This window comes from Pteropus vampyrus, unplaced genomic scaffold, assembly GCF_000151845.1.
Source record: "Pteropus vampyrus isolate Shadow unplaced genomic scaffold, Pvam_2.0 Scaffold183, whole genome shotgun sequence".
NCBI lineage: Eukaryota > Metazoa > Chordata > Mammalia > Chiroptera > Pteropodidae > Pteropus > Pteropus vampyrus.
In genome coordinates this window covers 807,488-825,818 of record NW_011888964.1, presented here as the reverse complement: position 1 = coordinate 825,818, position 18,331 = coordinate 807,488, and the positions used below count along the sequence as shown (strand labels likewise).

At 46.9% G+C, this 18,331-nt stretch overlaps 1 pseudogene; it reads right to left on the bottom strand.

Annotated features, from left to right (window-relative positions):
• Positions 1-14,484: 14,484 nt before the first annotated feature.
• On the bottom strand, positions 14,485-14,602 carry LOC111746321 (annotated as a pseudogene).
• Between the last annotated feature and the right edge of the window lie 3,729 nt (positions 14,603-18,331).

Below are 18,331 nucleotides of genomic sequence, written 5' to 3'. Positions count from 1 at the left end.
CATAATAACATGTTCAGTATGGATCGGGCAGATACTGTGAGTACTAACAACTGATAGCTAATAATATTTACGAAGACACTTTCTAAAAGAAAGTCACAAAAATGCACCAGAAGTGGGAAACCGTTTAGGGAATAGCCCCACTCATCTACATAAACCGTGCACATTAGCCACTTTTACATTTTCCTCTGTATTAAACCTAAACACAGCCCTGAGTTTAGACGACATGACAAATGCCTTGCGGCCTGACACAGGTGGTGAGTGTGTGCTCCACGCTCACACAGGAGAAAGAAACAGAACGAACAATCGTTGCTAGAAACACTACTTATTATCACTCATTTATGTTCTCTGTGTTGAGGTAGATAGTCATGCAATTCGGTTAAAAAAGAAAAAAAAAAGTCTGGTGACCCGTCGAGGACACACCCCGTTTTGAGCATTTTCTTGGTAAAGAGCTCATCTGGTCTCAGGAACTCACCCCAGAGGAGTGAAGGGCCACAGTATTTGCCTTAGTTTGGCAGGTGGAGAACGTGAACCCCTCGAATGAGATTAGGGTTTGTTTTTCTTCATCTCCTATTTTCTTTGAAACTATTAAAGCTAGACTCCTGGCCATTCCACCTATAATAGTTTTGGAATGAGATGCCAGTGAGCAGGAGATCACTAGTCGGTTGTCACATATGAAACTAAAGGAAGGAATCATTATATTGAACAGTTAAAGGGCATTTACTTAGTGCTGAGGATTTTGATAATTATATACATATTTTTTATTTTTCCTTAAATTGTAAGTAGTAGCTTCTATAGTACATCCATTTTGTAGTTAGGGACACTACAGTAGTATTTCAACTTATGACTGCGTGCTTCTTCCAATGCATTCTACCCAACAGTGCAGAAGTATGTTTAAAATTGAGTAGAAAGAGGAAATGATTAATTCTGCCAGGTTATTTGGCAAGGCTACATAGATTAAATGACATCTAGTCTGTGGCTTACGACGTTGTATATAATTGTTACTAGCTCATTTCTTCTCTTCAAACCTAGGATATGATGAGCCTGAAACTTCGTCTGCATTTCATGTGCTATGTGTATAATACTGGCCTCAAATACTATCGAAGAGAGATAATCCTTTCTTTAATAAATGTGGAAATAAGACTTCTTATCAGCTCGATGTTAATGAGATGCAAATTTGTGTCAAAATGAGTTTGAAACATCTATTTTTCATTAGGTCTCTCAGCTTACTCTGGCTTCTTTTCTTCCTATGATTGCATTTCATAGCAGAAAGTCTAAAATTCATATTGCATTCATTCTACTCTATTGTTCTTCTAATGCGTGGCTCCTGGCACCTTCTGTCTTTGTCTGCAAGAATCTAGAGGAATGGATAATATTTTGCTACATCTTTTAAACACTTAGGTCTGGTTTACTTTATCTACATACCACCTTTCGTTGAAAACTTTTTACTTCTATTTAAAGAAGTTCAGCGTTGAAAAGGAAAAGAGATAAGCAGTTGCTAGAAGAGAATAGCAGGTCAACAGTATTTTTCCCTTTTCGTTCAGCTGGGAGATACTTACAGTAGGTTTGTAAATAACTAGAATCGATCCGGGAGAAAGAGGCAGACTTGATGGTGCAGAAGATGGGAGGGCTGAGGACAAGAAAGAAGTCCCGTGAGTGAGAGGAGGTGGCACCGGCGAGAGTGGAATGGTGAGCTTTGAACAGCCGGGGGCAGTTCATTCATTGTCCGTTCGTTACAACAAAAGCGAAGCCCGAGTTCGTGGTCAGTAGCCATTTGATCTGATGACTTGGTGCAGGAAGTTCAACTGCTTCTATTTCTGCATCTGAGTGATGGTGAATGTCGTGAGACGCTGGGACTTCGGGAGGGTTTGACCAATAAATATTCCCCAGGACGTGGCCCAAGGGATGAGAAGGATGAGCAGGGATGCAGACACGATGGGCTTCATCTGAGGCTTCTGCGGGAAGGTGCATGTTTGCTTTTTATTACTGTCTTTTCGGAATAGGTCTCTAGGCAGCATGGCGTGATGAGGCAGGTGTTGTTCAGGCTGAGGGTCATCTCTGGGCACCCTGAAGCCTGCTGTTGGTGGTGTCAGAGTGGGAGAGAGGCCGCATGACCGCGAGCATCGGATGGTGGGCTGCAGAGGTCCAGTTTCCACTGGCCCAGCCGGGAAAGACAAGGCTGTAGCCGAGACAACTGGCCCCGTGACTCGACTTCTCACCTTTGCTCCCCTTTGCTTTGAGTCTCTTGAGACTCGCTTTTGTCCGTGGTGGGTATCTGGTCGACAGTGGCACACACCTGGTCACAGGAAGGCACGACACTTTCCTGCCTGGTGCAGATGGGAAAACCAACCCAGAAAAGCTCTCCAGTTGGGTACACGATTTGGGTCATGTGTACATCCTTGGCTGAACCAGTGCCCGGGGTTTCTGGTTAGTTCGGTGGCCCTCCTTGACCGACTGCCGTACCTGGGAGGTAGGGTCATATACAGAAGTTGCAAACTCCTCTTAAATCCTCTGGCGAGTAACGAGAGGGCTAGCTCTTCTCCAAAAGCGTGGGTGAAAGCAGGCACGGCCACGGGTAGAATTCTGACGTCGTGTACAACGATCTCAATCGATCAACTGTGATTGTCCGTTGTGTCCTAGGTAGCTTCCCTGATTCTCGGCCTGGCGGCCCCAGGATGTAGCTCCAAGTTTCCTTTATGACTTTATCCCTTTTCACATACCTTGAACTTCCTGCTTGAAGATATTTGCCCCTATCGGTCCATCCACTTGGAAGGTCCTTCATTTCCATTTGGTCACCCAGCCATCCAACCCATTGATTAAACATTGATTGGGTTCCACCACATGGCAAGATCTGGGCTGGCACAGGAACCACACGATGAGCGAGATATTGTCTATATTACGAAGGATTTACAACTGGATGGGCAAGACACACGCACAGAAAGTCTGTGACCAAACAACTTGAAAACGCACAGGTATGTCTATTTTTGAAGCAGAGGGGAGGGACCTGGACAAGCCTAGGGCTATCAAGGGAGGCTTCCTGGAGGGGAACGGTGCCTTAACAGATCCTAAAATTGAACACGTTGGGGAGACAGGAATGAGGGTCACAGTAAACGGAGCGGTGTGGATGCCAGAAAGAAGCGGAACATAATAGCCACCAGAGGAGAAGACTGCGTCCCAAACGCCAGTCAGGGCAAAGGGCTAATGTGTTCCCCTTTGGGAATATTCCCCTGATGTAAAGAGTCAAAAAAATAGTTCATCTTCGTTTCCTACGCCGCCTTCCTTCCACCTTTCCCAGACCCTCCCTAAGCTCTTGTCCTGTGCCAGCTCCGGTAAGAGAGGTGTGGCTTTGGTCCATTTCAGCATCAACCGGCAGAGTCGCAGAATAGCAGGTGTCAGTAAATGTGGCGCAGTGAACCCAAGAAAGGCAGAAGTGCACCCATGCAGAGTACGTGCCGGCTCCCCCGAATTCAGGCTCGCCAGAGGACCGACAGGGCGGAGTGCACATGAAGTCGTCTCCACGGGAAGGTCTACTGATCTTCCCGAGATGGCAGCACGTTTGGGGGGTGGGAGGGTCACAGAAGCATTTTTATCTACATCGTAGGTCATCGTAATGGGAAGAATGGGGAACGCAATTTCACACCAAAACACTCTCCAGCTAGCTGCCTGTAACTTTGGCTCAGCAAATGTCACCCCACGACTGTTTACTAAAATATTTATTGCTCTGTCATTAGCTTGTACATAATGTCAACCTAGAGACCGAGCGACGACGCCACGCAGCAGCGACCCCGGTGGGGTTATTCAGAAAGGCAGAGAAGCCGCAGTAAAATCGGAGGAGGACGCGTTTGAAGTAAACTCCAGCCATTACCAAGAATCATAACTTCCCCCATAAAAACAGTCTGAGCGAAGCATAAGCGGTGCTTAAAATAGTATTTCGCACCAAAACTCCTTCATAAAATCGCAGACTCCGGTTGAGGTAGCTATAGCTGTCATAGGCCTTCGGGCAAATAAACCTCAAATTGACAGGGAGGCTGCCACGTGCAATTCTTGCGGGTTTCGGATTCACACCAGGATTCTGATTCCAGGCCCTGAGCGACAGCCGGGAGCCTAACGCTTTGTCAGCTGCGTTTTGCAAAGCGAGAGCTGAGGGTTATAAAGAAACTTGGGGAGAGGGGGGACCCTAACATGGACATCGTTCAACACCATTTAAAAACGTTAAATGCTTTCGTAGGGCCTTTTGGCGTCATAAGCTAAACTTATATTTTCCCGAGTCATTTTCGTTCCTCTCTGCCGCCAGTAGGAAAGTCACTTTCTGGAATGAGCCATAGCCACGATTCTTGTCTTTGTCCAGCCTCCCTCTTGTCTTTCTCGCCCACCCTTCAAACACTGAGTTCCCGGTGCCCGGGGAAGAGAGAGAAGAGGAAGGAACGGAAGCCGCATTTCTCTCATCTTCGTATCTCCGGATCCAGCACCGATCTCGTCCAGAGCAGAAATCAGGAAGTTCCGAGTCGGCGTGAACGGACGGTGGAGGATGCGTTGCTTGATCGTGGCGTGCGGGGGCCAGGCCGGCGCGCGGCGTGGCGTGGCGTGTGGCATATGTCCCCCAGGCGGTGCGGCAGGCCTCACGGGCCGAGGACGCTGGTTCAAGGCGACCAGTGTCTCTCTGCATGGGGGAGGGGCGCTGTTCACTTCCTGTGCCTCGGTTTCCTCAATGGCAGCAGGGGGCTATCACACCTCCCTTCCGGATCTGCTGCGAGGAGTAAACAAGCAAGGTAGAGTCTGGACAGGCGCCTGGTACCCAGGAAGCACACAATGAATGGTCGCCGTCTTTGATAGGTTTGTCCATCCGTCACTCACATCATGTTTAAGTGGGGCCATAAGGAACCCCGAAGTGAAGAGAATCCGCTCAGCCCAGGCGGAGCGTGGGGTGAGGGGCCCATGCCGTCGACCGTGGCTGGGCGCTGCCGTCACAGCTGCGCCACAGGGCCACAGAGCCAGGCGTGCCCAGGGCGAAGGCAGCACCCCGAGCTGGGAAGCCTTCTGGGAGGATTCGGTACAGCTGACTGCCACCGGAGGGGTGGGCAGTGGCACCAGCTCGGAGAGGGGTGGGCTCGCCCAGCCATCACAGGACCTTTCTCTCCACGCCCCGTCCCCACAGCTCGACCTGCGGGGTCAGCCCTCACCCCTCCCTCCCGCTGCCGCAGAGCCGTCTCTCATCCGCTGCTCCCGTCCGTCCTTCCTTCCTTCCTTCCTTCCTTCCTTCCTTCCTGTTCTCTGAACTGAACTATCCACCCCAGGTGCGGGGGCCCCTTTCGGAGGGGCCCGTCGCCCATCACAGCCTCCTTCCGTTTCCGTCCCTCTTCCCTCCCTCCCGGCCTCGTGCAGGAAGCACGTGGTACGATTCCCAGGGCAGAGCCTGGCCTCGGCTCCTCGCCTGCCCGGCTCCTAACCGGGCAGCTTTGGGGAGGATTTTAATCTAAACTGCAGTTCTGTTTCCTCATCTGTAAAATGGGAATGATAATAATACCCGACCGGTAGCCTGGTGAGGATTCCACCCTCTGATCCAAGCAAAGCACTGAGCATGGTCCTGATACACAGCGTTTGACAAAGGGCAGTTATAAATGCAGCCAAGCCAGACGTGGGAAAATAGGCAGAAAATACGATCGAAGCTTTTTGGGGCTACGGCCACCATCTTCACCAGCTGGCCCTGTGATGTTGTCTGCCAGACGTATGCTCAATTTCCCATCGTCAGAATTAACAGCTTGCTTTTTTTTTTAGCGAGATCTTGGAATCTAAGTCTGAATTTTTCGCCCTGGTTCCCTGGCTCCCAGGATGACGCTCGGTCCTCCCCACACACCCATGCTCCGCGGTGCTGCCGTGGAGACCGGCTCACAGGTGCGCTCCGCCAAGGTCGCTCCTAGGGCGCGGGCGGCGAGGAAGATCATGGAGCCCCTCGCCACCGCACCATCAAAGTGGCGCTAAAGCTCTTCTCGTCTCAGGCTGCTGTGATCGCCTCCTGTGAAATATTTTTCGTCTGACGTATCTGGCCCATCTCTGGTTATAAATATTGCCAAAATGGTGTCTGTGACACATTCATGGCTGTTGCCACCACAATATATGATGCATCTGTCAGTGGATGGGGGAGTCTGGAGTTCATTATTTTTCAGAGCAGAACAAAGGACAAAGATATTTGGCCCTTGACCCCGCTTGGCTAGATTTCAGTGAAAAGCTACAAAATATGTGAAACCTGCTTCCTGGGGACGCAGAGGTAGAGAAGGGCGAGGCTTGCTTGACCCTTTACAAGAAGAGTTCAAATTTTCTAACCACAGGAGTCTCTAAACTTAACTCTACCTCTGGCAAAATGCTTTTTTTTCTGTAGATACAAGACAGAGAAAAAATATCATAGAAAGCAAAGGAAAGCAATGTGATCCAGAGAAGCTTGGGCAAAGTCTGCCTTACAGCACATACAGAGCAAAAGCATCGGCTTGTGAAATAGAAGTAACATAAAAATGGCATCGATTGTGTCGCGAAGCTGGCGGGTCCTGGCATTATCTCACCCTGTTCTCACATGCCCCGTGGCCCTTGGTAGTGAAGGGCATCTCTGGTCTCCCAACAGGGAGACCCCCAGCCAGAAATATTGTGCCTGACACAGTCGAGTGTTTTTCCGTGTATTTTTATCAACATGAAACCATTTTTGTAGGCTTTGCTAATAAAATAGGCTATAGTTAAGATCTTGCGCTGGAAATCAGCGAGAATCTGACGGGGTCAGTATGGGTGTTGTAGATGCCCTGCCATAGCCCCTGTCCTTGCCACGTCACTGCTCACTGGTCCAACTTCTACCCGGCGGAACCAGTTTCCATGCCAAGAGAGTTCTTTAGCTGCCACAGGCTGCTTTGCTCCTGCCCGGCAAGCCGCACATGCCAGGAAGTTAACATCCCCTTCAGCACCTGTCAGCTAGAGACTGATGGCAGTTGGTGGATTGGTACCCAAGCTCCCTTGCTATTTGGTGAGACAACTCCAAGGCGCTTTTAGCTGAGATTCCCCACAGCGATAATCCCTGGAGGATAAACCCTCTGCGTTCCTTTCCTCCCTGTCTCGCCTCTCTACCAGTGGTTCCCAGGGTCCCCTCCCAGGTAACCTACTTGCCCTCAACTTCTTGTCCCAGCGTTGGCTTCTGGAGGAAGCCTAATTAAGGCAGAAAGTGCATAATTCTCACGGCAGGTGATGTCCGGAGTAGGATTTTGGGAAACGATGCTTTTTGAAAAAGCAAGGCGAGATTGAAAATAGAGTGATCTCAAGAGCTTGGCTAAGAGGTGGACGCCAGTGGAAAATGGTGACAGTAGCCAATTGCGAAATCCCCAGAAAACTGAGTCATTGGGCTAGTGACCCAAGCTAGGTGCGGATGGGGCACTGGAAGGGAGCCGTGTGGATTAAATAGCAACATAGAAATTAAAGGAATCTTTTGATGAGCTTAGTTTGTAGTCTTTCTTGACTGTGTGTGTGGGGCGAAATAGGCATATGAAGTTATTTTACAGATTCTCTGGGATTGCATGAATTCTTTGCAGTTTCATAAAAAAATCATGTTGTGTATGAAGAGAGAGTTTTATTTCTTCCTTTCCAATCTCTATGCCTCTTCTTTCCTTTTTTTGCCTCATGGCACTGGCTAAGACCTCTACTGTGATTTTTAATAAGATTCTTGTTCTTAGGTTGAAGAGATTCAATCTTTCACCTTTAGGTGTGATTTTAATTCTAGTTTGTTTGTTTGTTTGTTTATGTCATTTATCACATAGAGGAATTCTTATATTCTTACTTTGCAGAGAGATATTTTTTAAAAATCAAGAATGATGTCGAATTACATCGAAGGCTTTTTTTTCACATCTATTGAATGATCATGTCTTTTCTTATTAGTCTGTTGATATGGTAAGTTTTAGTGATCGATATTCAAAGGTTGAGCTAGCCTTGCATTCTCGGAGTAAACTCTACTTGGTCATAAGGCATTATCCATTTTATATACCGTGAGCATCTATTTGTTAGTTTTTTAAAAATTATTTTTGCATCTATGGCCTGTAGTTTCCTTATCAGATTTTCTATTTTTTTGGTAAGTTTTTGGTAGCTTTCATCTTTCAAGGGATTTATTCATTTTGACTAATTTGTTATATTCGTTGTTGTGTTTTTCATAATATTTTCTTTCTATAATTTTCTTTCTATAATTATAGATATTTTCTATAATCTAAGGTGATACCCACTCTTTCATTCCTGATCTTGATGTGTCTTTTGCATATTTTCCTGATAAGTCTGACAATAAAGTCTCATCAAATGTATTGATCTTTCAAATAACTAGCTTTTGATTTTATTGATTTTCTTTGTCAATGCTTTCATTGATTTACATTTGTATCTTAATTTTTTTTCTGACTACCTCCATCTGTTTGATATTTTTCTAGGTTCTTCTGCTGAAAACTGATCAGCAATGCAAAATTATTTTGTTAGCTAATAGCACAGCAATAATGTTTAATGCATAGTTAGCATTTTAAATCACAGGACCAGCCCTACTACAGCCTTGGAAGGATTTTACCCTGAGCTGGCTGCCGATCAGCTAAAATCTACTTTATGTGACTAGAGGACGTGACAAAAGAATTAAAAAAATAATGCCAGGGATTTAGAAAACCTTGTATGCACCACTAAGTAATTGTGCTTTTGCTAAAGGCTGTTGACAGATTTAAGTTGCAGAAACTTAGCTCTGGCTTTAGTGAGGAGGGCAGATGACAATTGGCCTGAGCAGAGATGAACTTCCCAGGTGGCTCTTGCAGTGACACAAGAATGTGACACACACACATCTTAACTAGAGCAGGAGCAGTGGAAGGAATAGATTTGTGACGTGGATGGGCGGGAAGAAAGAGTGGAAGGCTGGTCCCCTGGTGACTGGCTCAGGCCGTGGTAAGGAAAATAACAGATTGGGAATATAAGAAGCATTACATATAATGCAAAAATATTTATGTGCATTATATGTGATACAGTGATATATATGGGGCATCTAAGTCTCAAGTCCTGGTGGAATGTCTAGTTTGAGAGGTTCAAGGCCTTTTGGATGAACTGATTTTGCTATCAGAAGAAGGGTCCGGGTGGAAATATGAAATATAATTTGATAGATTCTGTATCAATAATTTATAAAATTCATAGAAAATTGGACATCACTGGTCACGGAGGGATTTTCCAGGAATATAATGTTCTCTTATACTGGACTCTATTCACAGTCATGGGAAATATGTTAAAAAATGTCACATGTTTCCAAAGAGAAAAAGTTAATTTCATGGTGAAATTAATTTTGCGATGAGAGAATTAATTTCATGATCTCTGCTTTGAAAATGGGCAACTTGCAGGATAGAAGGGCAAGGGGTGGGGGACAGTTGGAGGGTCAGAGGATATAGCTGGGCGTCTGTGGCCTTTAGCTGAGAAAGGGAAAAATTAATACAGCATTAGTTCAAGTCTTCGTGAGAAAGCTGCACAGAATGCGTTCTGCCAAGTCGTTGTGTTGTCGATGCTGACGGTAGTTGGGAAAATGTACTGTGGTGGAGTGAGTAAGGGCGGAAAGCGACCGCTCAGCCAGAGTCACCTGGAATTATTCACACAGGACTGTGCATAAGCATTTCCAGAAATGCGCAAGACCTTGTCCTGCGAAGCCTGTTTGGGGGATATATTCTGTGTTCCGTACTGATTTCTTTTTCCAGTCACATGTCATCTTACTCTCCACAACAGTTCTGTGACTTCGTTGCGGCGCGAAGTCCCATTTTGAAGATGGGATAAACTGAGGTTTAGGAGACGCTGGGGACTTTTTCAGGACCACGTGGTTGACGGGCAGCTGAGCCCGGACTCCAGGGCCGTTCTGCCGGCTCCAGAACCAGCTCAGGAGGCGCCGTGCGGTTCCCCCAGGAAAACCTGACTCTGTGTCTTCACGTTGGAGGAAGTCAGTCCTCAGTTCCTAGAGGGGGTGAAATGAGCTTTAAATGCAAACGTAGCACAAAATACAAAGTCTTCTATAAATGCTAATTATAATTTTTCGGAAATTCATTAGGCCTCACATTCTCCTATATAAATCTAAACCTTTGGCCCACATGATTTTTGAGTCTCTCGTAGCTCAGCGGGTCTCTGATTTGGGTTAAATGAGAACTAGATGAGGGTTGAAACACTTGAGCTAACGTGACAGCTGTGGGTTATGTCCCTTCCTGAGATTCAGATCTGGATTTTAAACTTTATTATTCTTATTCTTATTCTTATTCTTAAAATGTACATATTATCATTTTCGATGGCACTCATATAGCTTTTTGGATATCCAGTGTGATAATGACCATGTACATTGCTGCATGAGAATACAGTGAATTGTCTGTTATAAATGACCGTCATTCTTTTCGTTGAGACATGAACGACGCTGGCTTGTTGTGCGTAAATTATGTCTGAGCACTCTGCTCAGAAAAATAGGGACATGGAAACAGTAGGGAGAGACACAGGGGTCAATAGGACATGACGGAATGAATCTTTCACGAAAATGCAAAAGAGTCTTAGGGACAGAACCAACTGACTCCCTAGACGGACTCTGTCTACTCCTGAGGACAGCGTGTTACGACAGAAATGAGGACCGTTTCTTTCAAAGGAGCGTTGTCCTATTCAGGCAAAAAAGGCAGGCCGCCCAGAGGGGAATTACAAAGGACAAGCTGAAAATTGGAGGATAGAGTTTAAAGGAGGGCTTTGGGGTATTTTTAAAAACAAAAGTACTTTTAACATTAAAAGAAATAAATGTCATCTACCTTTATGCACACTGTATGATCACAACTCCATGTAAAAAAAGCAAGGTATGGGGACAAGTCTGTGAGGAGATTAACCACGTGTTATTAAGAGTAGATGGCAGGATCGTGATTAACTGCAATGACTAAATTTTACTGAGAATTTATCTATTCCAGACACATGTCACGTGTCATCTCGTGCATTCCTCAAAATGACCCAGCCGAATAGATTTTGAATTCCATTTTATAGATGAAACTACCATTTGGAAAAATTTTTTGTTGTTGTTGCCATGTTTTTTCTTTAATCTTTCATGTCCTAAGGAGATATCGTTTTAGATTTTTAAATCGACTGGCAAGTATATGGTGAATCGTAATTATTTTAACTTGCCAGCAAGTTTGAAATTGCACGCATCGTGAACACATTTTTTCTTGTCTGTCACTCCCCGTCACGGACCTCCCTCCACGATGTAATGCTGTAAAGTTTTATTTCCCCTGTGCCTTTCTCCTCATTTCTTCTCAATTCTTGCTATTCTTGGAAGTTAATCCTTTCATCTAGTCACCTGGCCGCATCTTCACACTTCTGCACTCTGTGACTTAAAACTCATAAGCTGCAGAAGCCATCCCTTGAAGCCAGCCTACAAATTATATGCAGACTCCGTTTCTGTGAAAGGACTCAGTGAGAGAGAAAAATGGAGGGAATGTCACCTTATCCCAGTGGCCATCATGCATCCCAGCGTGGAGCTTTGTCTAGGCAGGTCCTCTGCACGCCTTTGAAAAGTCACCTCCCTCAGATTTTCCACTGTTTTATCTCAGAGAATACGCACCACCTGTGTCCCGTAGCCTTTTCCCCTCTTTACCCCAGCCCCTCCTCCTCCAGATGCTGCAGGTCATTCGCACCTGAATCTCTGACTGCAAGAAAGGCAGAATCGATGTCACTTTAAAATAATAAAATAACAGTCAATATCTTTTAACTAGTGACCAACACTCTCCTGAGTTTTTTATAGGTATTATTTAATGTAATCCTTTTAATAGGCATCGTCGTTAGCCCTATTTACAAATGAGGAAACTCGGCACGGAGAATTTAGTGAACTCACCCAAGGTAACACAGCTGGGAGACGGCAGTGCTTTTATATACATTCACATAGATGTAACTTGGTTCCTATATGCATATTTTCTTAACCAATACAGCAGTGAGAGGGAGTTTTCTTGGAAGAAAGAAAGAAACTCTTTAATCCCCACTCCCCCAATAACCAAATAGCAAGGCCCGACTCGGTGAACCTGAGGGACAGCAGTACGTCCTAAACTGTAGACGCTTATGTGCCCACAGTGAGAACCTTAATGCAGAAACATTAATAATACTCATGTTCCCAGAATTTCAATCACTAAATTATACTTTGGTTATTGATTTCTCATTTCATTGTATTGAGATGAAAGAAAATGGCCTGTGTGCTACTTACTGATTCTTGGGCCATAGTCATTTTTTTTTTGTCCAAGTACCCTTGGTGTCAGGCTCTACATATGTCTGTGGTATACAGCAAATCAAGTTAATGATCTCTGCTTGGGGGTTGATACGCTTCCTGAATGATGCGTTTGTGGCTTCCGTCACCTTGGGAATTCCATAGCCAGGAACACGGTCCTGCCCCGTTCTCGTTAATCCCGTTCACCCTGCCCCCTCGCAGACTCCCGTTAGACATGTGTTGGATTTGCTTCTACTAGTTTCTCCGTCTCCTGACCTGTCTTTTGTATTTTCCGCATGTTATTTTTCTGTGTTGCATGCTGGGTAAACGTCTATAGTTCTCTCCCTCAGTTTCCCCAGTTCTTTCTCCGGCGGTGAACCTTGGGGGGTCTAACTTGTCCATTGTGACTAATTGCAATGACCCTCTTTTTCATTCTGTCCCACTCGTTTCATCGTTCATAATTTAAAGATTTTAAATGTATTTATTTTTAATCCACGTCAACAATATTACAGGAAGGTCTGGGGAGTCTAAATATCTGGCTTGCTTCTTTGCTTACTATCTCTGCCGCTCTCATACCCAGTGCCTGTATCCTTGTGTGTTTTACAATTTTTAATTTGAGCTCATTTTCTCTGATTCCGTCTCCGAATTCTGGGAGAACTGGGTCGGTGCCCGTTTCCAGGGTAGATTTGAGGACACGTTCGCCGTGTGCCTCAGGAACATTACCAGTCTGCGACTGTTTTCGTGTTAACGTTTAAAGTTTGGAAATCCTGGACCACGCAGGAAATTGCCGGCTTCAACTTACTGTGGCGGAATTGTGCTGCCACATGGCAGATGCTCTGTGGGTGTTTATTGGATGTAAAAAGGAGTGAGAGAAAAAAAAAAAGAGAGGAAAAAAAGAAACAAATGCATTCTTTTCATGCTTTCTGTGGAAAAAAAAAAAAAGCCAAAATTAAGCAAGAATTTTTTTTAATTAAGAGAAACTAAGTGTAATCCTGGCTCTTTGAGAAGACACGTCTCTACAGGCTTTTGCATGCTACGGTTTTATAATTCCTAAATTAGTACTGGCGAAATCAGAATTTACATCGTCCCCCGATTAATCATGAAACACTGGCGCTAAATGAGAGCGTGGAGATCACGCAGGCCACCCCCTCACTGCACGAGTCAGGGTCTCCCCGCTTCTTGGAGGCCAAGCATTTGCCAGTTGCTGCAAGAAAGGATTTGAATTGTTCATATTGTATCTGCAATTGAAAACAGCAAAATGCGAACAGGAAAAACGCCTGGAAGCTCAATTTGGCCTTATTCGATGAGACTTTTGTATCTGAGATCACCGTTCAAACCGTCCTGACAACACGTTCTGCTGTTTTTCTCCCCGGAGGCTGCACTGAGGATGGCCTCTTCCTCACTGTAATGTGGGGATAGTTCTAAAGGAACTCATAATTGAGCAGCCTGCCAGCCTCAGGCTGAAGGATTTCAAAGGATTCAGCATCAATTCACCGCATAAGCGTGGCATTTCAATGACTCCGGAAATTTTATTTGATCTTCTTAATATTTGCTGATTCCAGAGATGCAGACCATTTTTATTAGTCTTGTCTCATCTTAGGAGCACAAAAACCAATCCCAGGGCACAAGTGACTTCTGTTTTCACCAATCTGTTATCCAAGAGCACTTATCATCAGGCAAGTCTCAGAAGCACCAGGTGATTATTGAATAGTGTCGGAAGTCTGGGGATAGCTGCTTCCCCCCGGCTCGCTCTCCTGGCTCTGTGACTCTGGTTCTGTCATGTGATAGCTGGGAAGACTGAGCCTCAAGAACTAAAACGCCTTGCCCAAAGTGACATGGTCGGCAAGGGACAGAACTGAGGAGGGTGACCTCTGACTCCCATTCCCAATCCCCTCCCAGCAGCCCTCACCCCCCTGCAAGCACAGGAGGACTTTTGTCACATTCTGCAGAGAAGGGAGGGGTTTGGTTGCTGCAGACCCTTCGCTTCTGCATGCTCGTCTTCTCCTCCCACCGTTGACATTTGTTCAGTCCTCTGTAAAACATTCGTGCCTTGGTCAAACCTTTTGTCTCCTGAAGGAAAACAGAACTGAATTACTTATCCTTTCATCATAATTAGACTTGGCAGCATCACGGATTGGTCACTGCACACCAATTCCCCTGCTCAGCATCATTTGGGGTTCCAGCGTGTCTCCCTCAGACTAAGCGAGGGGCAGCCCCTCCTTCCCTTCCTTTCTTTTCTTTCCTTTCTTTATTTTTTACACCTACAGCCCCTGGTCTTCCTAGGTGGTCTCCCATCCAAGTACTAACCAGGCCCGACCCTGCTTAACTTCCGAGACAGAGGCGATCAGGCGTGTTCAGGGCGACAGGACCGTAGACTCCCTTCCCTTCTTGAATCGTGGGAAGCCTGGGATCAAACCACACTCCCACCCGTGTGATCGGCGTTGATAAAATAGCTTCTCCCTTGGTGTTGAGATTAAGGACCGATGCCTCAAAATGCATGGGCCTTTTGGTTTAGAACGTGCAGGCGTATGGTGCCTCGAGGGAGGGGGACACGGCCTTGGAGGTCCGGGTTCCGACCCATTCGCCGTTGACCAACTAGTCGTGTACAGATCACTTCACATCTTGGACTTCACACGTCGCATCTGCAAAATTAGAAATTTGAAACGAACAGTTTCAAAAACTCTTTCATGGTCCAAAACAGGGTTTCGTAACCTGAGCACGATCGATAATTCTTTGGCTGGATAATTCTCTGTCGAAGGGAAGATCTGTGTGTTGTAGGATGTTTGACAGCCCTCCTGGCCTCTGCCCACTTAATGCCAGTAGCACTGACCCCTCAAGTTTTGATAACCCCCCCAAAAATGTCTCTAGATGCTGCCAAATGTCCCTTGGGGGACAAAACCTGCCCTTTTGCAAATCACTGATCTAAAGAAACACAGAACTGTCATTTGGGCATTTCCTGGTTTATTTAGGGATGTAAACAAAAAGAAAAACAGTTCTCAAATCTCTCTTTCACTAATTTTGCCAGATTTTTTTTTTTTTTCGTGGAGGCTAGGAAGAACTTTCAGAAGTTTATTGCCTGGGATCTGGAAAATATTAAGCCACCATGCACTTGAGCTAACACCCGGATTAACTGTATATCGCAGAGTTCAAAATAATCTTGGCAGAGGTCACGGGAAAGGGGCGAGAAGAGATCTAAAAGAGATAAACCAGAAGCCGCACGGGGTAGAAGAAACAGTCCTTGGGAGGCAGTTTCCACCTGGGGCTGTTGTCCACACTCTGAATGCCACCTTCCAAATGCCATCTGCCAACACGTGCACCGTTGGAGGTGCAGCTCACAATCCATTTGTTCCACGAAGCCTCCAGTGATTCCTGTTTGCAGATTTTCTTTTTCTTTTTTTTTTTTACTTCTGTAGTGGTAGACAAATGTGTTTGCTTTTTTTCACAGTCAGCTTTTATGATCCCATCTGAGGGCCAGGCTAAGTGCTGCCCTATCCATTGGGGTCTTGCCTCTTTTTCCCTAGACACTCCAGGCCGGGCCCTAATTTTCCATCCCTGGACAGTGGCACTGTCTTCTCGCACAATCCCCTCCTCGCCTGTCTGTCCCATGACCCTTACCAGAGTAGTCTTTCTGACAGCAGCCCGAACCCTCCCCTGACACTTGGCAGAGCACACAGCCCTGGCCGCTGCAGCCCCGTTCCAGGCCTTTTCTCCTCGTCGCTGTCACCAGCCGCGGCTCCGGCGTTTGTACACACAGCCCCCTTTCCTGGACAGCTCTACTTACCTTGTTTATTTGGAGAACGCCTACTAATTCTTCGCAGTTCATCCCAACGTTACGTCCTCTGTGAAGCCCTCCTGGGTCGCACCAGTTCCCCAGACCCAGGCCAGCTTGGGCCTTCCTCCCCTGTGCCTCCCAGAGCAGGCTCCCTGCATCCTCCCATGGCGGTGCCCCCCGTCCGGAGGGCCGGGCCTCCTCCCACCCCTTTGGTTAGCGTTCCAGCAAACTCTAAATCCCCACTCTGAGTTCACTGCCCAGGGAAGCCAGCCGGGACTTGTGCACCCCCAGTGGACAGAATCGTCCTCTGCGATGCACTCTGTGGATTCTAATTATTAAGTATCTGTCTCCTCCCCTTGACCTCAGCCTCTGCGATGGCAGAGACTGTGTCTGTTTTGATCTTTATAGTAATTTTATCACCATAGCAATAGTAGGTGATTGATGCGTGATAGCTTCCCAGTGGATGGTCGTTGCCTGGGCAGACTCTGGAGACCTCTGCCACATCTGTTCTTCCTAGCGGACTGTGGGCTCTGTGCGGCAGGCGCTGGGCTTACGTGTCTAGTGGCCTCAGCATCTGCAACAGTGCCTGGCAATGAGTCCCCGCTTACTCATTCATCGAGGTCATTTTCGTGATCATCGACGTTTGTTAAATGCTCAGGAAATGCTGGGAAATGTGCTAAGCACGTTGCAAAAATGATCTAATCCTCTCAGTTCCCCTTCGGAGACGTGCGTCAGACCTACTTACAGGTGAGGCGACCGAGACTCCGCGGGTTCTGAGGGCCTGCTCTCCTCACACCCGAAGGCCCTGGTTCTTAGCAGCTGCTTCACGGACTCTCTGAGGTTAAGGCCACGCATGAGGGGAAGGCCCAGCGCCCTCTGACACACAAGCGACTGGAAACGGGTTCATTAGTCAAAGGAAAAAAATTTAAGTGGGCAGTAATTAAAAATATGCATGCATAGCTTAAAACTTTGATTTCAAATTTTAAAAAATATATGAATATACATAGTAATGTAGACGATGTCTGTATTCACCAACTGTGATACGCACCGAGGCTGCTGCTTTGAAGCGTTTCTGCTGGCGTTCCTCCATCTTTCCTGCATAAGCGACGAGTGTAAAGCGACTTCTGCTCTTTCCAGTTTCTCTTTCTTTAGAGAGGAGACGATTTAAGATACTTGAGCTACAGTCTCAATGCAGACGTCGTCTAGGTTTTGATGACCCCGTCCCCAGTGTTTTCTAGTTAAAATGACCACATGTAATTTTCTAGCAATTTTTTAAAAAAGTCTGCAAGGTGCCAAGTTTTTCATCGTTGTTTTCTTGGAAACGTTATCTCTTCCTGCCTGAATATGTCTTGGTTCGTAAAGCAGTTTTCAGACAAATACAGGGCCTCTCAGCACACGGCAGCCCGGCTGGGAGCAGTAAAGCATCTGAGAGCTCGTCCTGCTGATGGCTTCCGTCCAGGGGGTTTCACGGGGGTGGACGCTGCTGCCGAACTAGACACCGCTTACATGGAGCAGAGTTAGGAGAGCCGTACTGTACGTGTTTCCAAGATTTGATTCAATGGAACTGGAGAGTATAAACAGTTCTGGGCAGTGACAGCATCACAGCTCGGAGGCGTGTCAGGAAGATGGCCGAGCGGGAAGAGGGGCAGAGGAACCCGGGGTGCAGTGTGACTCCTCCTTGACTCCCAGCCCTGCGGTCCTCACTGCTTGTGGGAGAGATTGATCACACCGCTCACTCTTCTCCACTCTCGAAGTCTCCTTCATCTCATCCCACAGAGAAGAACTGTGTGCGCGTCACCTACAGTCGCCTTCTCACGGCCGGTCTGCGGGTTCGCGTGATGCCAGGGAGGAGGGACGCAGCCCGCATGCTGCATTAGGGCCTCGCCTCGGACCAACAGGGTTGTCATCACTTTCGGCCAAGCGTGTGGCTTTGGGCCTGAGCACGGGGCAGTGGGGAGAGAGGACACCTGCCCACACAGCCCCAAATGCTGAATCAACGTTAGCCAGAGACAGCCCTGAGGTGAGGCAGCTGAGTCACAAAATGAAGCGTGAGGCGGGGGCGTCGCGAGGAAGCTCCCGCAGGCATGATGGATGAGAGCGGCAGGCAGCCCCGCAGCGCCACGGTGCAGTGACTTTGGATTCATCCCGAGTGCTGAGCCTCCTGGCCAGAAGTTCTGGCTGCGGGGGGTGCAGCCCTGCAGTAGGCTCGGCTTCAGGGCTGCTCTTGGCCTCGGGCAAAACATTTCCACAGGCTTAGTGTTCCCAGGAGCAGTGGGAGGCAGCCGTGCTCACAGGCAGAGGATGACAGCCTCATCAGCCAGCTCAGAATGTCA